The sequence below is a fragment of the Erythrolamprus reginae genome, chromosome 4, assembly GCF_031021105.1.
Source record: "Erythrolamprus reginae isolate rEryReg1 chromosome 4, rEryReg1.hap1, whole genome shotgun sequence".
In the NCBI taxonomy this organism is placed as follows: domain Eukaryota; kingdom Metazoa; phylum Chordata; class Lepidosauria; order Squamata; family Dipsadidae; genus Erythrolamprus; species Erythrolamprus reginae.
In genome coordinates this window covers 34,127,334-34,154,647 of record NC_091953.1, presented here as the reverse complement: position 1 = coordinate 34,154,647, position 27,314 = coordinate 34,127,334, and the positions used below count along the sequence as shown (strand labels likewise).

Below are 27,314 nucleotides of genomic sequence, written 5' to 3'. Positions count from 1 at the left end.
AATAATCTAAATGGTTGCTAAGGGAATGGGAAATTGTAATTTAGGGGTTTAAAGTGTTAAGGGAAGGCTTGTGATACTGTCCATAGCCAAAAATGGTGTATTTACTTCCGCATCTCTACTTCGCGGAAATTCGACTTTCGCGGGCGGTCTTGGAACGCATCCCCTGCGAAAATCGAGGGAACACTGTATCCTGATAAAAAAGCAAACTTGTAGAGATAATTATGTGCTGTAGAAATCAATTCAGCAGAATGTTGCTCCTCCAATGATTTTACATGGATTACATGACTCTAAAGTCATGTAGATGCTGTAACTCTAGATTCTAACATAGGCTTTCCTGTGTACCAGATCTGCATTTCTGCTGTTGCTCAAATTAATATACAGTGTTCCCTCACTTTTTGCGGAGGATGCGTTCCGAGACCGCCCGCGAAAGTCGAATTTCCGCAAAGTAGAGATGCGGAAGTAAATACACTATTTTTGGCTATGAACAGTATCACAAGCCTTCCCTTAACACTTTAAACTCCTAAATTGTGATTTCCCATTCCCTTAGCAACCACTTAGATTATTACTCACCATATTTATTTATTAAAGTTTATTTTAAAAGTATTTATTAAAGGCGGACAAATGTTTGGCAGTGACATATGATGTCATCAGGCGGGAAAAACCATGGTATAGGTGGAAAAACTGCAAAATATTTTTTAATTTATATTTTTGAAAAACCGTGGTATAGGCTTTTCGCGAAGTTCGAACCCGTAAAAATCGAGTGAACACTTTATTTGTACAACTTTTAAAAAAAGCATAGTAGATGAAAACTAAATTCTTTTGTAGATTTTGCATGGCCCATAAATTCATTGCCACACTCAGTTCTTATCACTGTTACTATGATTGGGTCATTCTATGATTTTTCTCAAGGTGCAGCAGATTCTATATAACTTTTTTCAGTATTAGACTAGAGAATGTAGATTCAAATATCAAGTTTTGTGATTGGTCATGGCACAATGACAAGTATTTTATTAATAGGTGTGACCACCCCACCCTATAACATTTGAATGTGTACAATGACCAAAAGATTGAGGACCTGTATGAGTTACTTGCATGAGAATTGGGTTATGGATAAACTCCCCTCCCCCCATCTACCCATCCATTTCAGTCACTTGAGGATATATTTTTGTTTGTTTATTTATTTATTATTTATTTATTGTACTTTTATGCCATCCCTCACTGAGGACTCGGGGAGGCTTAAAACAAAACATGAAGATAATGACATCTCTTTAGATTGCATTTTTTTCTAGTTAAAGTTTTCTTATATTTCATTACCAACATTAAATTACCAACATTAAACTGTAATAATGTGCAGATATGTCCAATTGAACATATCTAAATATATATATAAACAGTAAGTTCAGTTTATTTTGTAATATAGATAAGCAGTAAATGTTTACATTTTACTTTGGGGTTTCTTATTGATTTGATCCTGACATTTGCAATTCCCGGGCTTTTCCACTTGGACAATATCGCAGCTTACTTGATTCTACAGAGGTTTCCAAATCCAAGACATCTGCATTTAACCTTGTATTAGCTAAGTGTATTATTCCACATACAGTACATTAGCTGAATCTGAGTGTAAAAACAGAGTATGGCTCAACTATTGGTATGATCTTCTATAAGACTTTTTTTCTACTTCTTTTATTTAAATAAGGTGAAATTTCAGGACTCAATTTTACTTATAGTTTTGTAGCAACAAGACAAACCCCTACGCCACAAAATACAAGCAGATGGACTCCAACACTGTAATTCTTCTGTAAACTGCAATTAGAGAATTTTCTAAAGCCTCATCACTGTACAGCTGGAATACAAATTACTCCAAAATTTTAACGTTAAATTGAAATATGCAATATTGCTGTTGCTCTGCGAAAAAAAAGGGAAAGAAATTTGAGCTCCATTTTTCAAGCAAGGGAACCTTTATCTCAACAGCTTATAAATTCAGTGCCATAATGCACTATAAGAAAAAGGATTCCCGAAATCATGAGGACAGTACATTATCAGATTAATATTAATCTCTAGAGTGCTAGATTAATTTCCTGTCCATGTTAATGTCTTTTTGATTAGGATGGAAAATAATAGAAAAAAAATCAATTGCAAAAAGTAGAAAGATTTAAAATGCTAACAACTTTTAGAGCTTTTAGCCCAATAGATGTAATTAAATGTTAAAAGCTAGATCAGTGCCATATTATCAATTATTTCATGATGTAGATGCTCTACAAAAGTCAGAGAAATCTGGGCAAAATTTTACATAATACATGACACATTAGTTTCCCATCAATGGATTTTTTAAAAAATTTGCAGCAATAAAAATAAACAATTAACACTTTGGATTGCAGATATAAGAAAATTTGATTGTGTTTGTAGAACTAGAAATAAACACATACACACAGTCAGTGGGCATACTAGGTTGCCGATCAGTTTCCGGTCACAATTCAAAGTGTTGGTTATGACCTATAAAGCCCTTCATGGCACCGGACCAGAATATCTCAGGGACCGCCTTCTGCCGCACGAATACCAGCGACCGATTCGGTCCCACAGAGTTGGCCTTCTCCGGGTCACGTCGATTAAACAATGCCATCTGGCAGGACCCAGGGGAAGAGCCTTCTCTGTGGCGGCTCTGACCCTCTGGAACCAGCTCCCACCTGAGATTAGGATTGCCCCCACCCTCCTTGCCTTTCACAAACTCCTTAAAACACACCTCTGCCATCAGGCATGGGCGAACTGAAACATCTCCCCCTTGCCCATGTTGTTTTGGTGTTAGATTGATTGTATGCGTGTTTTAATATTCTGGGGTTGTTTTTGTGAATTTTTAGCTTAAAATTGTAATTGGATTGGTGGGTATTGGATTTGTTATTATGTATTGTTTTTATCTTGTTGTGAGCCGCCCCGAGTTTTCGGAGAGGGGCGGCATATAAATCCAATAAATCTAATCTAATCTAATCTAGTATCAATACAGTTATTCAAAATACTTCTCAAGGTGGCAGTTGAGTGCATTCACACTTAGTTTAAATGTATGCTTTTACAATAGTCCCTCACCTATCGCTGGTGTTACGTTCCAGACCTGGCCGCGATAGGTGAAATCTGCGATGGGGAATTTATCGACTGATAGTACTTATTTAAATATTTATATTGTAATTGTTTGGTAAGTTTTCATTGTTTTAAGTGTTTATAAACCCTTCCCACACAGTATTTATTTTAGATACAGTATTTAAATACAGTATTTACAATTTTAGATACAGTAGAACCCCGACTTAAGAGACTAATTGGTTCCGGAAGGAGGCTCGTAAGTCGGAACGCTCGTATGACGAAACATTGTTTCCCATAGGAAACAATGTAAAGTCAATTAATCCGTGCAACAACAAAAAAAATCGCTGCCGCCGAACGCGGAAGTTAGCGTTCAGAGACAGCTGCGAAGCAGCGCGCGTGTTTTAAAACGTGGCAGCCGGCCTGGGGGGCTCGGGGGGAAGCCCCAGAGCCCCCCAGGCCGGCTGCCACATTTTAAAACACCCGCGCCGCTTCGCAGCTGTCTGCTGAATCCGGAACGCTAACTTCCGCGTTCGGATTCAGCAGACAGCTGCGAAGCAGCGCGCGTGTTTTAAAAGGTTGCAGCCGGCCTGGGGGGCTCGGGGGGAAGCCCCCGAGCCCCCCAGGCCGGCTGCGACGTTTTAAAACACGCGTGCCGCTTCGCAGCTCTCTGCTGAATCCGGAACGCTAACTTCCGCGTTCGGATTCAGCAGACAGCTGCGAAGCAGCGCGCGTGTTTTAAAACGTGGCAGCCGGCCTGGGGTCTCGGGGGGAAGCTTCCCCCCAAGCCCCCCAGGCCGGCTGCAACCTTTTAAAACACGCGCGCTGCTTTGCAGCTGTCTGCTGAATCCGAACGCGGAAGTTAGCGTTCCGGATTCAGCAGACAGCTGCGAAGCAGCGCGCGTGTTTTAAAACGTCACAGCTGGCCTGGGGGGCTCGGGGGATTCCCCCCGAGCCCCCCAGGCCGGCTGCCACCTTTTAAAACACGCGCGCTGCTTCGCAGCTGTCTGCTGAATCCGAACGCAGAAGTTAGCGTTCCGGATTCAGCAGAGAGCTGCGAAGCGGCACGCATGTTTTAAAAGGTCGCAGCCGGCCTGGGGGGCTCGGGGGCTTCCCCCCGAGCCCCCCAGGCCGGCTGCCACATTTTAAAACACGCGCGCTGCTTCGCAGCTGTCTGCTGAATCCGAACGTGGAAGTTAGCGTTCCGGATTCAGCAGAGAGCTGCGAAGCGGCGCGCGTGTTTTAAAAGGTTGCAGCCGGCCTGGTGGGCTTGCCAGCACCCCCCCGAGCCCCCCAGGCCGGCTGCAACCTTTTAAAACACGCGGGATACGAGCGCCAAGGAGCTGTCTCCTGACGCCGAAAGCGGAAGTTAGTGTTCAGCTTCAGGAGACAGCTCCTTGGCGCTCGTATCCCGAATGTGAGCTCGGGAGGCGAACAAAAATGTCGCTCCCCTCCCAGCTCTTATCTCGAGTAGCTCGTAAGTAGAGCTGCTCGTATGTCGAGGTTCCACTGTATATATTTTTTTTAAAACCTGCCGATTGAGTTCGGCGGGCTGTTTAAATCTGCCGATCAACTTCCTCAGAAACCCGCGATGAAGTGAAGCCGCAGTAGGTGAAGCGCGGTATAGCGAGGGACTACTGTATATACATCTGACTTTAATGAACGAGGATTATTACATGAGTGTGAAGTTGTGTTGAGGAAGCAGTTTGCTACCTATAATTATTATGCCTGTTTCTTGAATATATTTGGCTAAAAATTAACACCATAATTTTAAAAAACCCCCAGAATACATAGAAACATAGAAACATAGAAGACTGACGGCAGAAAAAGACCTCATGGTCCATCTAGTCTGCCCTTATACTATTTCCTGTATTTTATCTTACAATAGATATATGTTTATCCCAGGCATGTTTAAATTCAGTTTCTGTCGATTTACCAACCACGTCTGCTGGAAGTTTGTTCCAAGGATCTACTACTCTTTCAGTAAAATAATATTTTCTCATGTTGCTTTTGATCTTTCCCCCAACTAACTTCAGATTGTGTCCCCTTGTTCTTGTGTTCACCTTCCTATTAAAAATACTTCCCTCCTGAACCTTATTTAACCCTTTAACATATTTAAATGTTTTGATCATGTCCCCCCTTTTCCTTCTGTCCTCCAGACTATACAGATTGAGTTCATTAAGTCTTTCCTGATATGTTTTATGCTTAAGACCTTCCACCATTCTTGTAGCCCGTCTTTGGATCCGTTCAATTTTGTCAATATCTTTTTTTAGGTGAGGTCTCCAGAACTGAACACAGTATTCCAAATGTGGTCTCACCAGCACTCTATATAAGGGCATCACAATCTCCCTCTTCCTGCTTGTTATACCTCTAGCTATGCAGCCAAGCATCCTAGTTGCTTTTCCTACCGCCCGACCACACTGTTCACCCATTTTGAGACTGTCAGAAATCACTACCCCTAAATCCTTCTCTTCTGAAGTTTTTGCTAACGCAGAACTGCCAATGCAATACTCAGATTGATTGAATACTCAGATACATGACTAAAACTTCCAGCCATCTAAAATACTTAGTGGAATAACAGAGTTGAGGTCAATTTCTTTTGTAAAAAAAAAATGAAAAATTATATGGCTGCTTATATTTCATGAAATAAACACAAGTTAACAAACAAAATAATAAAATCACAAAACTAAAACTCTAAGATATCACCAGTGCCAAGTTTATTCTCTCAAGAAAAGAACAAATTCTGGGCTCATCTCCCATCTTGTCCCAATGCTGAAAGAAGGCCCAGGTCTTGAGGGGAAGCTTTTGCATTGGGCAGAAACAATTATTTAAAAATGCTTGTTTCCTAGATCCTACCACAACAACTGAAAAAGAGCATGTCTCAAAAGAGGTGGTCCTGCAAATAAACTAGCCCCATGCTATACAGGCCTTTGAAGGTGATAGCCAGAATTTTAAATTGTACCTGTAAAAGAAATTGGGAACAATGCAGTTGCCAGCATTAATATAAATATAAGCAAAGTGGGAGGCATTTCAAATTGCATATCTACCTGCATTCTCAATCAGTTAAAGTTTCCACTGGTCTTCAAGAGCAACTCCATCTATAGTGAATTCATTGCAGTAGTCCAAAGGAGATGTACAGTGGGGGGGAAAAGTATTTAGTCAGACACCAGTTGTGCAAGTTCTCCCACTTAAAAAGATGAGAGAGGCCTGTAATTGACATCATAAGTAGACCTCACATTGTCTGATTTTTAACGAATTTATTTGAAAATTATGTGGAAAATAAATATTTGGTTACCTACAAAGAAGCAACATTTCTGGCTCTCACAGACCTATAACTTCTTTTTTAAGAGGCCCCTCTGTCCTCCATTCATTACCTGTAGTAATGGCACCTGTGTGAACTTGTTATCAGTATAAAAGTCACCTGTCCATAATCTCAAACAATCACACTCCAAACTCCACTATGATGAAGACCAAAGAGCTGTCGAAGGACGCCAGAAACAAAATTGTAGCCCTGCACCAGGCTGGAAAGACTGAATCTGCAATAGGCAAGCAGTTTGGTGTGAAGAAATCAACTGTGGGAGCAATAATTAGAAAATGGAAGACTTACAAGACTAAGGATAATCTCCCTTGATCTGGGGCTCCACACTTGATCTCACCCTGTGGGCTCAAAATTTCAGAAGAACAGTGACCAAAAGTCCCAGAACCACATGGGGGGAACTAGTGAATGACCTGCAGAGATCTGGGAACAATGTAACAAAGGCTACCCTCAGTAACACACTATGCCGCCAAAGACTCAGATCCTGCAGTGCCAGATGCGTCCCCCTACTTAAGCCAGTACATGTCCGAGCCCATCTGAAGTTTGCTAGAGAGCATGTGGATGATCCAGAAGAGTATTGGGAGAATGTCATATGGTCAGATGAAAGCAAAGTAGAACTTTTGGGTAGAAACACAACTCATCGTGTTTGGAGCAGAAAGAATGCTGAGTTACATCCAAAAAACACCATACCTACTGTGAAGCATGGGAGTGGCAACATCATGCTTTCGGGCTGTTTCTCTGAAAAGGGACCAGCACGACTGATCCGTATACATGAAAGAATGAATGGGGCCATATATCGTGAGATTTTGAGTGCAAACCTCCTTCCATCAGCAAGGAAGATGAAACATGGCTGGGTCTTTCAGCATGACAATGATCCCAAGCACACCGCCAGGGCAATGAAGGAGTGGCTTTGTAAGAAGGTCCTGGAGTGGCCTAGCCAGTCTCCAGATCTCAACCCTATAGAAAACCTTTGCAGGGAGTTGAAAGTCTGTGTTGCCCAGAGACAGCCCCAAAACATCACTGCTCTAGAGGAGATATGCATGGAGGAATGGGCCAACATACCAACAACAGTGTGTGGCAATCTTGTGAAGACTTATAGAAAATGTTTGACCTCTGTCATTGCCAACAAAGGATATATAACAAAGTATTGAGATGAACTTTTGTTATTGACCAAATAGTACTTATTTTCCACCATAATTTGGAAATAAATTCATTAAAAATCAGACAAAGTGATTTTCTGGATGTGTTTTCTCATGTTGTCTCTCATGGTTGAGGTCTACTTATGATATCCATTACAGGCCCCTCTCATCTTTTTAAGTGGGAGAACTTGCATAACTGGTATCTGACTAAATACTCCCCTCCCACTGTATCTATAGCATGAAGGACCATGAACAGGGTCTCCTGGTCCAGGAATGGGTACCATTGATGCACAAGATACATTTGTGCAAAGAGTCCCCTAGCCATGGCTTCCACCTGCTCCTTGGCTAGAAGTCACAAGTACAGCAGGACCACCAAATTTCACAGGAATTAAATAGAGCAACTTTGCAGAGCTCAGGGCACCCAACATAAGAAGAACCCAGGCTACATCCATGTTCCCTAAATACTGGCTGGAATAGACTAAAAGAAAAGAGACCACCAAAGAATCGGCAAAGAAGTGTGCCAAGTCATTCCAGAAGAACACCATCAAAAGGTTATGACATACAGGATCATCCAGAAGCACAGACAATGTCGCCATTACTGATAAAGACGGGGTCAATGGAGTTAGGAGACTCAGGCAGTATAAATCAAAACAAGCATTTCTTTATTTTAAATCAGAAAACAAACAGTGCCATGAGAGACACGTAATATAAGCAGCTCAAAGCATGGCTGCGAGAGAAGAATAAAGGGAAGAGAAGAGCGCTTTCGTAAGCAGGCGGAAGTGATATGTGGGATATGACGTAGATATGGGAGTGATTAAGGGAAAGGCACACATTAACTCTTTAATTACTGAATGTCTCTGTGGCTGGCAATTTCCAGCGTGACAGACAATGCCATTTCTGTAGTATAACCCAGACTGAATTCCCTTAGAAAGGAAAGGTTCAAGACAACACAAAAATAACAAAAGTTATCCAATCAAGTTCTCTTGAAAAGGGAGAAAACCAATTGGTCCTTAACAACAAACAGAAGCACACTTTCCACAAAGAAACATTAATATTAAAAGATGAAGTAAATTAAGGAAATGCTTATCTGGACTGTTCCTATCCTACTCCTATCCTGTAGACTGCACTCGCTTCTGCTTTGGGATAGCATTGTGAGGGCACATCTCTCCCCGATTAAAGATTTTTCAAACTTCGGAATCATCAGAATAGGTAAACAAAAATGTGATTCTTGCGCAAATAAAACTTTTCATCACATCTTATTTTGCTTTTAATGAGCTACTGGAATGGCAACTAAACTCAAACGTTCAACAATTAAATTCCAGCTGTATCACTGTCTGCCAAACTGAGAGAGATGATGGGAGAGGATTGTTCTGATTTGTTAAAAGAGATCCTGGCTCAGGTAAAAGATCTGGCAGAGCTTAAATGTGATTTAAAACAGATGCATGAAAAAATGATTTGCTATGAGGATTGATTGGTTGCCCACAAGATGATTACTCAAGCCAGTCATAATATTTTGGATAAACGAATTGCTTACTTAGAGTCACAATTACGTGGGGAAAAAACTATGTGTGATTGGCATTGAAAACTTTCCAAGTCAATCAAACCTGGCTGAATGTATGGATAATTTTTTTTTTAGAAAGCTTTTCCTTGCAGGAACAGATTTTCCAGTCGAGATTGATCATGTGATTAAAACTCCTTTAATGAAAAGGAACTAGTTCCAATTCTGTTATTGGAATTCCAGTGTTTTTACACAAATGAAAATTTATATTATATCACTTAAGACTGCATTGAACTGGGATTCTAGCAAAATACCAATTTGTCTTGATTTTACTAAAGAAGTCCCTGAAAAGAGAAGACTTTTCACAAAAGATGTCTTCCCAGATCAATATAGCTTCAAACCTCCATATTTTCCAGCTAAATTTTGTATTAATTACAAAGATCAGGTTTATATAATTGAAATCCTTTGAATGCAGAGGCCCTTAGCCTAAGCTTAAAATATGGTAATGGACAAGTCTGATTGCGTTTCATTGGAATCTGTTTGCATTTGAGTTCCTGATGGTGCACTGGAAAAGACTTACTGTATTTTTTAAGACTTTACATTTCTTGTTCTTTTTTTGTACTCCTCCTCATTTTTATTATGGTTAACTTCTTGATAAAAACTCTGGGCATATTGCCAACTCTAACATTTGTTATCTATACATAGTATAGTACATAGAATACTATACTATGTGTAGTATAAATACTATAGTACTTACAGTACTTATAAGTACATTGTATTTATATCTATATATAGTACAATATACAGTGTTCCCTCGCTTTTCTCGGGGGATGCGTTCCGAGACCGCCCGCGAAAGTTGAATTTCCGCGAAGTAAAGATGCGGAAGTAAATACACTATTTTTGGCTATGAACAGTATCACAAGCCTTCCCTTAACACTTTAAGCCCCTAAATTGCAATTTCCCATTCCCTTATCAACCATTCAGATTATTACTCACCATGTTTATTTATTAAAGTTTATTAAAAAAAATATTTATTAAAGGCAGACGAAAGTTTGGTGATGACATATGATGTCATCGGGTGGGAAAAACCGTGGTATAGGGAAAAAATCTGAAAGTATTTTTTAATTAATATCTTTGAAAAACCGTGGTATAGACTTTCCGCAAAGTTTGAACCCGCGAAAATCGAGGGAACACTGTATATAATATTATATATTTTTTTCACTTTACTGTATTTTTCATAGATGCACTTTTCACCGCCCCCCTAAAGAGGGTGGAAATGTCAGTGTGTCTTATATACTAAATAAAGCCATTTTTGCTGTCCCGAAGCCCTGTCCCTGCATCATATTTTTGGACAGAGGGTCTGGGAAGCCTGCATAGAGCAAAATTCATCGTTTTCTTCTAGACCAAAAAGACTGCATTCTGACGTTTTTGTTTGTGCTCCGTGGCATCTTTGACTAAGCTTTAAAAAAAATATTTTTGTGAAAAGCAGGCCATTTTTTCACAGACAGGTCCTGGGGACTGTAAGAATGGCAAAAATGCCCCCATTTTTGTGAAAAACAACCCATTTTTCTCCCATTTTTTCACAAAAATAGAGACATTTTCCCCTTCCCCCAGTCAACCTTGAAATATATACATATAGCCAATTTGAATAATATTGCGATAGAAGTATATTAAAAATTTGGAAATTGTATTGGTTAAAAAGTTATAATTTTCTATATAACTTCTAACTGAAAAAACCTTTTTCCATGTTAAATTGATGTTACGGGGAAACAATTGGGGAACATGGGGTAAATGGTAATTTGGAAAAAATGGATATAAGCTGAGATATTGACTTCAGACCAATGGATAGATGATAAAAATGAATTTTAATAAATACTGTGTTAATAATAATAATAATAATAATAATAATAATAATAATAATAATAATTTATTAGATTTGTATGCTGCCCTTCTCCGAAGACTCTGGGTGTCTCACAACAACAATAAACAAAGTAGTAGAAATCCAATAATTAAAACTAAAGCTAAAAACCCACTATCATTCAGAAACAGTCAATACTACCCCAATCATAACCACACATAAATCTTAGTGGCCAAAAAGGGGATACATCAATTACCCCATGCCTGGCAACACAGATAGGTCTTTAGAGTCTTGCAGAAGGTGAGGAGGGTGGGGCCAGTTCAAGTCTCCAGAGGGAGTTGATTCCAGAAGGCTCCACAGAGAAGGCTCTTCCCCTGGGTCCCGCTAGACCACATTGTTTAGTCAACAGGACCTGAGAAGGCCAACTCTGTGGGGCCTAATCGGCCACTGGGATTCGTGCAGAAGGCAGTCCTGTAGGTATTCTGGTATGATGTCATGTAGGGCTTTATAGATCATTACCAGCACTTTGAATTGTGTCCGGAAACTAATCAGCAACCAGTGCAGGCCGCAGAGTGTTGACAAAACTTGGGTGTATCTGGGAAGGCCCATGATTACTCTCGCGGCCGCATTCTGCACGATCTGAAGTTTCTGAACACTCTTCTTTTCCCCCCCCCCAATATTTTTTTATTAATTTTCTTAAAATTGACACACAGACTTACAAACATTCAACATAAAGTGTGGGGATGTATCTTCCCCGCTTTTCTCAAAAGTATAAATGCAGATATAGAAAAAGGAATACATAGTTAAATACATAATTTGATACTACTAATACAAAAATATCTAATAAGGAAAAATTGATATTATAAAAAAGAAAAATAGTTGTAACTAATATAAAACCAAACAGTCTTATCAATTCTATGTATATAAACTAATTCTAGTACTGTTCTTAAACAGAAAAAGGAAAATTTAAACCAAAACATCTATATTTATTTTTAATTTTCTGTTATTTTTTTTTCTTATCTATCCATACATAAACTTTGTTCCATGTTTCATAAAATTTCGTTTCTTCTTGATCGTTTAAGCGTCTTGTCATCATATCCATTTCCGTGCAATCTAATATTTTTGTAATAACTTCCTCTTCTTTGGGGATATTTTCCCCTTTCCAATTTTGCGCGTAAATAATCCTTGCCGCTGTGAAAATATGTATAATTAAATACAAAATTTCTTTTTTATAATTTTGGTTAGTAATTCCTAGTAAGCAGAACTCCGGGATAATTTCTATGTTTTGCTTTACTATCTCTTTTGTCATTTTCTCTATCATTCTCCAGTACATTTTAGCTTTGTTACATGTCCACCATTGGTGGTAGTAGGATCCTATTTCTTTCTTACATTTCCAACACAAAGGTGATGTCTTGGGAAACATTTTTGCTATTCTACTTGGTGGGAGATGCCATCTATAGAACATTTTAATTTGATTTTCTTTTAAAGAAACTGATTTTGTCATTTTCCAGTTGTGCATCCAAACTTTCTCCCATGTGTCTATATCTATTTCTTTGCCTATATTTCTACACCACAGTATCATACTGTCTTTTAAAGTTAAATCAATATTCTTGTGAGCAATCAAGTATTTGTATATTTTCCCAATTACTCTGTTTTGATTTATAGTAATTAAGTCACTTAATAAATTTTTATTTTTATTAAATATGTAAAGTATGCTGTCTTTCTGGTATCTAGATCTAATCTGTGCATAGTGCCACCAATCAATTTGTATCCCTTCCTCTTGTAATTTAATTCTAGTTTTTAATTTCATTTGATCATCTAGCAAGTCTTTATATCTTATTATTCTTGTATCCTTGATAGAATTTGGATGTATTATTGCATCTAATGGGGCAACCCAATCCGGAATTGTTAAAAAGTGGTTTTTCTTTATATCTTTCCAAACATCAAATAAGTATTTTCTTAGTATTTGTCTTTTAAAATAAGAATGGTTTTTATCTTTATCATACCATACGAAGGCATGCCAGCCAAGCATAAGGTCATATCCTTCTAATTTTAATGTTCTCTTATCCTCTAAGGTTATCCAATTTTTAATCCATGTTAAGGCGGCTGCCTGATAATATAATTTCCAATTAGGGAGGGCAAAACCTCCCCTCTCTTTTATATCTTCTAACATATTTATCTTAATTCTTGCCTTTTTGCCTTGCCATAGAAATTTTCTAACCACATTTGTTAAATTTTTAAAAAAATTTGCCCCTGGATTTATTGGGATCACTTGAAATAAAAATAAAACCTTGGGTAAGATATTCATCTTAATTGTGGCAATTCTTCCCAGAAAAGATATTTTTAAGTTGTTCCATATTTCTAAATCTTTTTTAATTTCATTAATTAATTTTATATAATTATCATTTTTTAATGTTATTGTTTTGGCTGTTAACCATATTCCCAAATACTTTACTTTTTTAACTATTTGTATTCCAGAGATACGTTCTAAATTGTTTTCTTGTACTTTATTCATGTTTTTTGTTATAAATTGTGTTTTATTTTTATTTATTTTCAGACCTGCTACCTTACCATATTGTTCTATTGTCTGGATTAATCTTGGTGCTGTAACTATCGGATCTTCCATTATAAAGGTCAAATCATCTGCAAAAGCCTGGACTTTATATACAGTGATCCCCCGGTTATTGCGTCCCCGACCATTGCGAACAGGGTAATTTGCGATTTTTGAACCCGGAAGTCAAAACACCATCTGCGCATGCGTGCCCTTTCTTCTATGGGCACGCATGCATAGATGGCGCCGGGCAGATCAGCTGCTGGGCGGTTTCCCTGGGTCTTCCCCCTCTTGCTGGTGGGAGGGCAAAGCCCCCCCCAGCACCCGCTCACCCACCCTTCGCCCTTCGCCCGGGAAGTTCGCCAGGAGTCAGCGGAGAACGGCGCGCCTGTTTTAAAACGATCGGAGCTGGCCGGCTCCGATCGTTTTAAAGCAGGCGCGCCGTTCTCCGCTGACTCCTAAAGCGGGGAAGTTCGCCAGGAGTCAGCGGAGAACGGCGCGCCTGTTTTAAAACGATCGGAGCTGGCCGGCTCCGATTGTTTTAAAGCAGGCGCGCCGTTCTCCGCTGACTCCTAAAGCGGGGAAGCTCGCCAGGAGTCAGCGGAGAACGGCGCGCCTGTTTTAAAACGATCAGAGCCGGCCGGCTCCGATCATGTTAAAGCAGGCACGCCGTTCTCCGCTGACTCCTAAAGCGGGGAAGTTCGCCAGGAGTCAGCGGAGAACGGCGCGCCTGTTTTAAAACGATCGGAGCTTTCCAATGAGTCACGAAGACAAACGTCAAACTTCCGCGTTTGTCTTCGGGGCTCATTGGAAAGCCGCGCGGGTGTTTTAAAACGTCGCCGCCGACATGGGGGGCTTGCTAGCACCCCCCCAAACCCGGGTTGGGGGTTCGGGGGGGTGCTAGCGAGCCCCCCATGTCGGCGGCGACGTTTTAAAACAGCTGCGCCACCCCCAATCTTCGGCTCCTTGCTAGTGCTGCGGAAGTTAAAAACACCATCTGCACATGCGCAGATGGTGTTTTTACTTCCGCAGCGCTACTTCGCGAAAACCCGCTCGTTGTGGGGGGTCCTGGAACGGAACCCTCGCAATGAGCGGGGGATCACTGTATCTCTTTTCTAACGGTTAACCCTTTTATCTTTGGATCTGCTCTTATTTTTATTAATAGTGTTTCTAAAGTCATAATGAACAGGAGGGGTGAAATAGGACATCCTTGTCGAACTCCTTTATTTATTTTAAACGCTTCCAATTGCTCATTGTTTAATATGATTTTTGTTGTTTGTTCCGAATAAATAGCATCTATTAAATTGACAAATTTAGGGCCAAATCTCATTTTATTTAGTTGCATTTTTATAAATATCCAATTAACGTTGTCAAAGGCTTTTTGAGCATCTAAAAACATTAATGATAATGTTTTATCTGGATGTTGCTCATAATATTCTAATACATTAATAATTGTTCTAAGGTTATTTTTAATCTGTCTGCCTGGCAGGAAACCATTCTGGTCTGAATGAATTTTACTATTTATAACTGTTTTCAACCTATCTGCATATATTGCAATAAATATTTTATAATCGACGTTTAATAATGATATCGGTCTATAGTTTTTAATTTTTTCCATTGCTGTATCCGGTTTGTGAATTAAAGTTATCAAAGATTCAGACCATGATTTAGGAATTTTGCCATCTAACCTGCATTCATTAAAGATTTGCAGCATATTATTTCTTAATGTTTCATTTTCTATTTTATACCACTGTGCTGGAATGGCGTCTGGTCCTGTGGCTTTATTATTTTTTGCTTCTTAATAGTTATAAGGCGTTCTTCCAGTGTTATGGGACTCTCCATCCTCTCCTGTTGTTCTTCTGTTAACTGGGGTAATTCCGAACTTTCTAAATATTTAAATACTTCATCTTCCTCTATATTATCATTTTTATACAATTCTTTTTAAAAAATTGTACTATATTTGCTTTTCCTTCTGTATCATATTTTATTGTTCCATCTTTATCTTCTAATTGTTTAATTAATTTAGATTGTCTCTGTTTTCTCAGTTTATATGCTAACCATCTACCTGGTTTATTGGCATGTTCAAAATATTGTTGCTTAGCTCTTTTTATTTTTTCCAGCATTTGATTCTGTTCTTCCAATCTAATTTTATGTTTAATTAAATTTATTTTTTTCCCAAATCCTTATTTTTCATGTTTTGTTGTGATATAAATTCTAGTTGTTTTAATTCATTTGTTAATTGTTCATATTTTCTTTTCTTTTCTTTGTTGTATTTTGCTGTGTAAGATATTGTTAATCCTCTTATGTACGCTTTAGTTGCGTCCCATAAGTTTTGGGGAGTAGTATCTGTATTTTTATTAATTTCAAAGAATGTTTTTAATTCCTTCTCAATCCATTCTTTGTATTCTTTCTCTTTCAGAATGTTTCTATTCATTTGCCAATTGTAATGCTTTTAACTATTTCTCATATAGACTATAACTGGGTTATGATCCGCCCATGTGTTAACATCTATTTCCACCTCTTGTATATATTCTGCTGTTATTTTAGGAGCCCACACCATATCTATTCTAGTCCAAATTTTGTGGGGGTTTGAATAGAAAGTATATTGCCTTTTTTGGGGGTGTCTTTCCCTCCAAATATCATTCACTAGTAATTCTGCTTTCATTTTCTGAAAAGTGGAGGGTAATAAATTCTTTTTTTTCTTTTTACTATTTTTTTTCTCCCCCGAGTGATCTAATTGTCTATTTGTTATTGCATTAAAATCTCCAATAATTAACATATTTTCCAAATTTAACTCTATAATTTTTTGATGTAGTTTTTTATAGAACGTAATTTGATCGTCATTTGGGGCATATATAGAAACAATAGCAAGAGGTCTGGGTTCGATATTAACTTGGACAATCAAAATTCTACCTTCATTATCACTAAATAATTGTTTGGAATTTATAGAACTCTCAAGATACATTGCTACTCCTCTTTTCCTTTGATCTGCTAATGCAGCATACATGTTTCCAATTTTAGTATTTAGCAATAAATTGCAATTGCTTTTTTTTATATGTACTTCTTGGAGTACAGTGATCCCCCGCTCGTTGCGAGGGTTCCGTTCCAGGACCCCCCGCAACGAGCGGGTTTTCGCGAAGTAGCGCTGCGGAAGTAGAAACACCATCTGCGCATGTGCAGATGGTGTTTTTACTCCCGCAGCGCTAGCGAGGAGCCGAAGATTGGGGGCGGCGCGGCTGTTTTAAAATGTCGCCGCCGGCATGGGGGGCTTCCTAGCAGCCCCCCAAACCCGGGTTGGGGGTCCGGGGGGTGCTGGCAAGCCCCCCATGCCGGCGGCGACATTTTAAAACAGCCACGCCGCGCTGGCTGTCGGCGCTTTCGAGCTGAGTCCCGGAGCGAATTCGCTCCGGGACTCAGCTCCAAAGCGCCGACAGCCAGCGCCGGCGAACGGCTTCTCCGCGCTGGCTGTCGGCGCTTTCGAGCTGAGTCCCGGAGCGAATTCGCTCCGGGACTCAGCTCCAAAGCGCCGACAGCCAGCGCCGGCGAACGGCTTCTCCGCGCTGGCTGTCGGCGCTTTCGAGCTGAGTCCCGGAGCGAATTCGCTCCGGGACTCAGCTCCAAAGCGCCGACAGCCAGCGCCGGCGAACGGCTTCTCCGCGCTGGCTGTCGCCGCTTTCGAGCTGAGTCCCGGAGCGAATTCGCTCCGGGACTCAGCTCCAAAGCGCCGACAGCCAGCGCCGGCGAACGGCTTCTCCGCGCTGGCTGTCGCCGCTTTCGAGCTGAGTCCCGGAGCGAATTCGCTCCGGGACTCAGCTCCAAAGCGCCGACAGCCAGCGCCGGCGAACGGCTTCTCCGCGCTGGCTGTCGCCGCTTTCGAGCTGAGTCCCGGAGCGAATTCGCTCCGGGACTCAGCTCCAAAGCGCCGACAGCCAGCGCCGGCGAACGGCTTCTCCGCGCTGGCTGTCGCCGCTTTCGAGCTGAGTCCCGGAGCGAATTCGCTCCGGGACTCAGCTCCAAAGCGCCGACAGCCAGCGCCGGCGAACGGCTTCTCCGCGCTGGCTGTCGCCGCTTTCGAGCTGAGTCCCGGAGCGAATTCGCTCCGGGACTCAGCTCCAAAGCGCCGACAGCCAGCGCCGGCGAACGGCTTCTCCGCGCTGGCTGTCGGCGCTTTGGAGCTGAGTCCCGGAGCGAATTCGCTCCGGGACTCAGCCCCAAAGCGCCGACAGCCAGCGCCGGCGAACGGCTTCTCCGTGCTGGCTGTCGGCGCTTTGGAGCTGAGTCCCGGAGCGAATTCGCTCCGGGACTCAGCTCCAAAGCGCCGACAGCCAGCGCCGGCGAACGGCTTCTCCGCGCTGGCTATCGCCGCTTTGGAGCTGAGTCCCGGAGCTAATTCGCTCCGGGACTCAGCTCCAAAGCGCCGACAGCCAGCGCCGGCGAACGGCTTGTCCGCGCTGGCTGTCGCCGCTTTCGAGCTGAGTCCCGGAGCGAATTCGCTTCAGGACTCAGCTCGAAAGCGGCGAGAATGAACGGCGTGGGCGGGCGAAGGGCGGGCGGCAGCGAGGAGTTTGCGTGGGCGGTGGGGAAACTCCTTGCTGATGCCCGCTGCTCGCCCTCCCGCCAGCAAGAGGGGGAAGACCCAGGGAAGCCGCCCAGCAGCTGATCTGCCGGGCGCCATCTACGCATGCGTGCCCATAGAAAAAAAAGGGCACACATGCGCAGATGGTGTTTTGACTTCCGGGTTGAAAAATCGCAAATTACCCTGTTCGCAATGGTCGGGGACGCAATAACCGGGGTATTACTGTATAACAATTTGAGCCTTTTGGTTCTTAATTTTAGAAAATATTTGTTTTCTTTTTTTTGGTTCATTTAGTCCATTAACATTTACTGAGAAAATTTTTAAGTCTCTCGATGTGGTCATTTATTGTACTTTTTGGTTTCCCGCTGGGGTTGCTTTCTTCTGGCCCCGTGGTCCTGCTCCTCCACTTGTGCAGATGCCCCCATGGCTTCCGCTTGCATTACTTCCAGTTCTCTTGTTAGCTGTTCCATTTCGCTTATTCCACTATTTTCATAAAAGTCTCTTGCTTGATCCAAATTCTCCAGCTTATATCTTGTGGATTTCCATGTGAGTGACAGTCCTTGTGGAATAAGCCAGCGAAAAGTTATGTTCTCTTTGATCAAAATTTTTGGTCAAAAATTGGTAATCTCTTCTATTCTCTCTGACACTTCTTGGAATTTGTTTTAGTATTTTTATTTCTTTACCTTTGTGTTGTAGTTCAGAGGTCCCCAACCGCCGGTCCGCGGACCGGGACCGGGCCGTTGGGGCTTTTCAGCCGGTCCGCGGCACCAGGGCCCCCTCGGCCTTTCCGCACCACCAGCGGCGCTCCCCCCGCCAGCCAGCCAAGCCCCGCGCCCGCCGGAACCGGCTCCTCGCTCTCCCCCCGCCGACCGCCGCGTTTGTAGGAGGTGGGGAGGGTTGGGCGGCCCGCCAAGGCCAGGAGGGACGCCGCTGCCCCCCCCCTTCCCTCTCTCCGCCCGCCGCTGCGCCTCCTTGACGCCGAGAGGAAATGCCGGCAAAGGCTTTCCTCAGCGGAGGCCGGCGAAGGTGATATTGAATGTCGGGGGAGAACGTGCGGTTGCACGCGCTCCCTATCTCCCTGCTAGCCCACTCGGAATATTCAAAATAAGAAAAACCTTTGCCGGCGAAGGCTTTTCTTATTTTGAATATTCCAAGTGGGCTAGCAGGGGGATAGGGAGCGCATGCAACCGCCCGTTCTCCCCCGACATTCAATATCACCTTCGCCGGCCCCGCCTCTCCTGCAAACCCCCTTGCTGAGAGCCCGGGGCGAAAGTGCTCTCGCAAAGGTGAGGCGGGCAGGGCGTGCGCGCGTCATCGCTGAGAAGAACGGAGAGAGAACGAGAGTGAGTGAGAGCAACAGACAGCAAGATAGAGAGAAAGTGAGAAAGAGAGAGTGAGAAAGGGGGGGGAGAGAAAGAGATAGCAAGAGAGAGAACAAGAGAGAGAAAGAGCGTGAGAAAGAAAACAAGAAAGAGTGAGAGAGAGAGAAAGCAAAAGAGACAGAAAGAAAACAAGAGAGAGAAAGTGAGAAGAAGAGAGAGAAAGAGGGGGAGAGAGAGAGAAAGAGAAAGGGGGAGAGAGAGAAAGAGAGGGAGAGGGAGAAAGAGAGAGGGAGAGGGGGGAGAGATAGCAAGAGAGGGAGAGAGGGAAAGGGGGAGAGAGGGGGAGAGAAAGAGAGAGGGAGAGAGAGAGGAGATAAAGGAAGAGGAGAGAGAGAAAGGAAGAGAAAGAAAGAAAGAGGGATAGAAAGAGAGAGAGAGTGAGAGATGCTCAGTGAGCCTTTCTTTGAAGTTGCCTTTCTTTCTTTCTCTTTCTTGCTTTCTTTCTTGCTCTTTTTCTTTCTCTCTTTTACCTTCCCTTCCTCTATTTCTTCTTTTCTTTCTCCTTCCTACCTTCTTCCCTTACTCTCCCCTTTCATAAGTTTCCTTGCTTCCTTCTTCTGTTCCTGTCCCTTCCCCCTTTCTTTCTTTCTTTCTTTCTTTCTTTCCTTCCTTTCCTCCCTCCATTTCTTGCTTTCCTTTTCCTTCCTCCCTTCTTTCCTCCCTCATTCCCTTCTTTCACTCCTTCCTCTCTTACTCTCCCCTTTCACACCTTTCCTTGCTTCCTTTGCACCCTTCTTTTGTTCCTGTCCCTTCCCTCTTTCCTTCCTTCCTTCCCACCCTCCGTCCATTCATTCACCCATTCCTCTCTTGATCGCCCCTTTTACGGCGCCGCTGACAGCTAGCTCCCCCCCCCCACCGGGCCATGGAAAACTGGTCTAGCTTAAAGCCGGTCCCTGGTGCAAAAAAGGTTGGGGACCTCTGTTGTAGTTGACCAGTTCTTGACCGGTGCAGTATGTCATCTCTCAAGGTTTTTCTTACAAATTTGATGTGAATCTCTCGTGCCTGGCAACACAGATAGGTCCTTAGAGTCTTGCAGAAGGTGAGGAGGGTGGGGCCAGTTCAAGTCTCCAGAGGGAGTTGATTCCAGAAGGCCGGGGCCACCACAGAGAAGGCTCTTCCCCTGGGTCCCGCTAGACCACATTGTTTAGTCGACAGGACCTGAGAAGGCCAACTCTGTGGGGCCTAATCGGCCACTGGGATTCGTGCAGAAGGCAGTCCTGTAGGTATTCTGGTATGATGTCATGTAGGGCTTTATAGATCATCACCAGCACTTTGAATTGTGTCCGGAAACTAATCAGCAACCAGTGCAGGCCGCAGAGTGTTGACAAAACTTGGGTGTATCTGGGAAGGCCCATGATTACTCTCGCGGCCGCATTCTGCACGATCTGAAGTTTCCGAACACTCTTCAGAGGTAGCCCCATGTAGAGAAAGTTGCAGTAGTCGAACCTTGAGGTGATGAGGGCATAAGTGACTGTGAGCAGAGACTCCCTGTCCAAATAGAGCCGCATCTGGTACACCAGGTGAACATGGGCAAATGCCCCCCTCGCCACAGCCGAAAGATGCTGTTCTAAAGTTAGCTGTGGATCAAGGAGGATGCCCAAGTTGCAGACCCTTTCCGAGGGGGTCAATAATTCCCATCCCCCAGGGTAATGGACGGACAGATGGAATTGTCTTTGGGAGGCAAATCCCACAGCCACTCCATCTTGTCAGGGTTAAGTTTGAGCCTGTTGACACCCCTCCAGACCTAACAGACTCCAGGCACCGGCACATCACTTCCACTGCTTCGCCGACTGGATACAGGGTGGAGATGTACAACTGGGTATCATCAGTGTACTGATGATACCTCACCCCATGCCCTTGGATGATCTCACCCAGCGGTTTCATGTAGATATTGAATAGCAAAGGGGAGAGGACCTACCCCTGAGGAACCCCACAAGGGAGAAACCTAGAGGTCGACCTCTGACCCCCCATTAACCCCAACTGCTACTGGCCAGAGAGCTAGGAGGAGAACCACTGTTAAGAGATATCATCTATCAGATGTAATTCAATGACAATATTTACAGTTACAACATTTGTTATCAACATTGTTTGTACCAGCACCTTTTTACTTCTAAGACACCTGAAATACTAGAACGACTAATTAAATCTTTTAAAACCAAATCCCCAAATGATTAGTTTTTATAGAGATTTGTTGTAAAGAAATTAATTTGATGTACAGAGTTTTAAAAGAAAAGGGATATAATTATCTGGAATGAACAGTTATAGAAAATAAATATACTTTCATATATACTGAAATGTCTAGTTCACATAAATAGTTTTACTTTTTTAGACTTTCTCTAAGAACATAAATGGAAAATTTAGAAAAATGTTATTATTGAAAGCAGTGCAAAATATGGTCCTTGAACACTTGGTGGATTTTTTTTAATAAATTCCATTTTAGTTCAGTTTATTGTAAACTGCAAATGTTCATGCTTACTGACAAAAGTTCAAAATGTCCTGCCAGGGAATACTGTTGAGATCAGAAACAAAAAACAAATAAAACAAAGCTTCTATTTCTTATATTTGTCCAGATTTTTTTCACATCTATTCAATTTAGCTTCATTAAAAAGCTATTCACTTAGTAGATTAACAAACTTCATATAAACCTCAACCAAAATCTTACTATAAATTGATAAACAAATAAATACTTTGATAATAGTGAAGTGTCTAGCACGGAATAGCAGCATTTACAGTATTTTTTCCACTCTATCATTCCACTCCCTCCCTCCTGTTAGTGCATGCATATTAGAAAATCTCAATACTGACATTCTTAACTTTTACTGATATTTATCTTTATGATAAATGAAGATATATCACAGCAGATATTTATTTGTATGATAGGAAGTTACGGATCTTAGATGTAGACCCAAAGGGATTCATACTGCCAATTGACTCAACCAAGTAAACAGTAGCAGTCAAATGCTAATTTATTTAATCTAGTGTCATGCTTATGCTCTATACATGATGACAACTGAGTGAAATCACATATATTTCTCACTGCAAAATTTCAAAGATTCTGTTAGTTCAGGGTGCATTCCAAAACCAATGCAATTATTTTTTTAAAAGTAATTTATTGAACAGATTTACACAAACACTTAAAATTCTTCAAAGTACTAACCTTGGGCCTCTACACATTTTTTCCAGTGACTCTGCCATGACCAGACGCCCTGGAAGTATCTTCGGGACCTTTCACAAGGTCTTTGTCACAGTTGAATGAATCTCCTCTATGGACGAAAAACGTGCCTTGCCACAACGCACTACGAGTTCACGAGCTCCTGGCCAAACACCAGGTGCCAAGCTGCCCCCCCCTATAGTCTTGACGTCGCCCCAGCAGACTTCTTTTTGTTCCCTCGGATTAAGGCAGCCCGGAAAGGTATCCATAGAAGAGATCCAATCAGCCGTGACGAAGACCTTGCGAGAGGTCCCCGAAGACGCCTTCCAGGGCACGTACTAGTCATGGCAGAGTTGCTGGAAAAAATGTGTAGAGGCCCAAGGACAGTACTTTGAAGAATTTTAAGTGTTTGTGCAAATCTGTTCAAAAAATTATTTTAAAAAAATAATTGCATTACTTTTGTATAATCTGTATCACTGATTCTCAAGCCTAGAATCTTTAACTTCAACTGGCTGGGAAATTCTTGGAGTTGGTTTTCTGGATTCTCCTGACATGAAGGGCTAACACCACAAGTCAACTATTGGTAAAATAATCCAAGCACATTTTAAAAATTCATATAAAGAATCCACCCTGCCCGGTGATAATGGTATGAAAATTAATTTTAAAATATTGTTTCAAACTTTCATATTCACAGAAATAATTCATTACACTTGTACTTCAACAGCAAGAATGCTCCCTCACCTTTCTTTCCCAAATCTAGCAAGCATTTCCCTTAGAGAGACTATTCTTCATACGATAACCCTATCTGTAAATTTAGTAAATACTGTAGTTTCAGTGCTACGGAAATCTAAATTCTAATATGTGTCTCTGCAGATGAAATATAAATATAAACTTTGTTCTTAAACAGACTGAAATTATAAGTGCTTTAGAACGATGTAAAACGATGTAAAACTCTTCAACACCACCAACTACTCTCCAAAAAGACCTTGACGCTGTTTCTGAGTGGTCTAACACATGGCAACTCCAAATCTCAACTAGCAAATGCTCTGACCTACACATTGGGAAGAAGAATCTGAACTCCAAATACAAACTGAATAATCGAATTATCACAGATAATCCCCACTTAGTTAAAGACCTTGGTATACTAATAACAAAAGATTTAAGTGCCAAAGTCCCACTGCAACAATTTAGCCAAGAAGGCTTCAAGAGTTGTAAACCTAATCCTACATAGCTTTTGCTCTGGCAATCTCACACTACTTACCAGAGTTTACAAAACTTTTGCCAGACCCATCCTCGAATACAGCTCATCTGTTTGGAACCCATATCACATCTCAGACATTAACACCCTTAAAAATGTCCAAAGATACTTCACCAGAAGAGCCCTTCACTCCTCCACTCGAAATAGAATACCCTATGAGACTAGACTTTCAATCCTGGGCCTAGAAGGTTTAGAACTAAGACGCCTTAAACAAGATCTAAGTATTGCCCACAAGAGCATATGCTGCAACGTCCTGCCTGCCGGCGACTACTTCAGCTTCAACCACAACAACACAAGAGCGCACAACAGATTTAAACTTAATATTAACCGCTCCAAGCTTGACTGTAAAAAATATGACTTCAGTAACCGAGTTGTCGAAGCATGGAACTCATTACCAGACTCCATAGTGTCATCCCCAAACCCCCAACATGTTACCCTTAGATTATCTACGGTTGACCTATCCAGATTCCTAAGAGGTCAGTAAGGGCCGAGTACAAGTGCACTAGAGTGCTTTCCATCCCCTGTCTTATTGCTCTCTTATATCTCCTATACCTTCAACCACAACAACACAAGAGCGCACAACAAATTTAAACTTAATATTAACCGCTCCAAGCTTGACTGTAAAAAATATGACTTCAGTAACCGAGTTGTCGAAACATGGAACTCATTACCAGACTCCATAGTGTCATCCCCAAACCCCCAACATGTTACCCTTAGATTATCTACGGTTGACCTATCCAGATTCCTAAGAGGTCAGTAAGGGCCGAGTACAAGTGCACTAGAGTGCTTTCCATCCCCTGTCTTATTGCTCTCTTATATCTCCTATACCTTTCTTCTATTCTTACATCTCTTCTTCTATTCTTTCATTGGTATGTTCTATTACTTTATCTGCTTTTCTATTATTTCTTAGATATATTTTACTATGAGTATCTCCTCTATAACCTTCATCATGTATTTTACTATGTGTATATAGATATATACCCACTAAAACCCTCATTGTGTATTGGAATAAATAAACAAACAAACAAACAAACAAACCTTTTCCTCTGAATTGTTGAATGGGATACAGAATCTGACATTTATAAAATCACTACCACATTTGATAGAATCTGCAAGGAGTTGGGCCGCTTATAAATCTAATAAAATAAATAAATAAATAAATAAATAAATACATGTTAATTTTATCTTTGAACATAGTTTTTATTTTAACATTTTCATTTTAAAATTAGAATAAAAGTTCTTGCTTAATGACCACAATTGGAATTGGCAACTTCCTCACTAAATGGTAGAGTAGTTAAAGGGGATATCATGTAACTATGAAAGACTTATGACCTCATTTCAGCTGCAATAAATAAGTAAATCACCTGCTGCCATTAAGCAAGAAATCACATGGCCACAACTTGTGATTGTATTGCCTCTTTCTCCATTGACTCTGCTTGTGTGATGGCATCATTGGTTGCTGACTCGGAGGAGGACCTGGAACTGGGGCTGTCAGATATGGGGACCCAGAGTCACCAGAAGTGCCCAGAGAACTCAGGTTGGAGCCTAGTGAGGAAGCAGCCTTGTCCCTCCCAGTGACGAATATTAGATTATAGGTTATTTTATCAGGCACATGGGAGAGAAATGTTAGCAAAGACAACAGTTCAATTTCCTGTGCGTAATATTTTGTTCCATGTTTCTTGTATCCTAATTTTGTGCTGTGATCCTTGGGTTTCTTTTGTTGGCTACTCCTGGACCTGGACTTGGATCTGATTTCGGACTTGGACTATTCATTCCAGACTTGCTCCAGGGAGTTTCCTTGTGGGGAATGTTTGCTTGGGAACTCACTGCTTCAGCTTCATTCATGTGCTTGGACTTACTCACTGAACTGCTTGTGAGGGGGGTTTCTGAAAGAGGATTTTTGGGGATATGACTATAATAAGTAGAGTGGTGCAATAAGCATTCTACTCATACCTATTGCCATGCATGTGACCTGGGTCAGAACAACTTGTAGGCATCTGGATGTGAAGCATGCAAATAGAAATCAGGTGACCACACAAAAAAATCACAAATGACTCCAGCTGTGAAATTTCCAAATACAGGGGTACCTCTACTTAAGAACTTAAATTGTTCTGTGACCAGGTTCTTAAGTAGAAAAGTTTGTAAGTAGAAGCAATTTTTCCCACAGGAATCAATGTAAAAGCAAATAATGTGTGCAAACTCATTGGGAAAGAAATAAAAGCTCAGAATTTGGGTAAGAGGAGGAGGAAGAGGAGGAGGAGGACAGTCGCTGCTGAAGAAAGAAGGTGAGGTGAGGGGAATAAAAAATAATCTAATACTTTAAGGCTTAAAAAAAAAAGAGGGACTCTGAGGTGGCGAGGAGGAGCACTCACCTCCCATACACCCAAGCGTGAGGCTGCCTCCCATATACTGTGCCAGAGAGAGAAACCCAGGCGGGCGAGAGGGGAGGAACCTCCCACTCCTTTGACCGAAAGGCGCAGCTGCTGCTACCTGCTTTCTCTTTCTTCCCATGCTGAAGTGCTCCCCTCTTCTTTCACTCATTCACTTTGTAGCCGGTGCCTTTCCTTCACTATGGTGATTCCTTGATTTGGCTGAAGCCAAGTTGATCCGGCCAGAGCGAAGCGCCCCCTTTTGCCTTTCCACGCCCAGACACTCCAGGAAGCAACCTTGTGCGGTGTATGTGGGCCCAGAGAAAGGAAAATGCTCCATTCGCTCTGGGCTGCCAAAGCCTCCTTAAGCACCACTGAAAGGCTCTTCTGGCAGCCCAGAAAAGCCCGAGATGGCCGGGATTAAAGGGGGAATGGCAGGAAACTGGCCGGGCCTTCGTGCCGCTCTCAAATATCCTGGGAAATTTTTCCAGACTCGGGTTCTTAAGTAGAAAATGGTTCTTAAGAAGACGCAAAAAAATCTTGAACATCCGGTTCGTATCTAGAAAAGTTCTTAAGTAGAGGTGTTCTTCAGTAGAGATACCACTGTATTGATTATATATATAATGGGGATGCTGTAAGGGTCAGAATAGTGAAGATCAGTAATAAAGTTACTTTTCCAGTGCCATGTCACTGAATGGTGACAAAATAGGATAATTGTTAAGCTGGTTCTACATGTAAAGGTTCCTTCAAAAACCATGTTGGAAATCCAGAGCCACTTCTTAATAGAAACCAAGAAGAGTTAAATAGCACTGTATTGTATCTTTTCTCTTTTTCACACACTCATAATATAAACATAGAATTAAACATGTTTTAAAGGTTACAGAATGTAGAATTGTAAAGGGTACTGTTAGTTAATTTAGTATGCTGGAAATCTTATTTTGGGATCACTGTTTTGTTATTATGATTACTGAATGAGAACTCCAGAAAAACGTTTGCTCTGAGCAAAAGTTTTCAACTACATAGTCCTCACTGGAACTACATTTAAATGGAGAGAAACATGTAGTGAGATATCACAATTTTCTGTCTTAGGGTCAGTACTGTTCAACATCTTCATAAATGATTTAGATGAGGCAATAAAAGGGGAATTTAT

General features: G+C 41.7%; 1 protein-coding gene across 16 annotated transcripts in view; it reads right to left on the bottom strand.

The window, feature by feature from the left end:
* ZBTB20 (zinc finger and BTB domain containing 20) overlaps positions 1-27,314 on the bottom strand; it is a 635,906-nt gene that overhangs the window by 194,594 nt on the left and 413,998 nt on the right. Inside the window, exon 1 of one of the 16 annotated variants that reach the window (XM_070750026.1) lies at positions 24,834-24,931. The exons of the other annotated variants lie outside the window; for them this stretch is intronic. The gene's annotated coding sequence lies outside the window, so the exon portion shown is untranslated. Of the gene's footprint in view, positions 1-24,833; positions 24,932-27,314 lie in introns of those variants that run through there. 16 annotated transcript variants of the gene reach the window in all.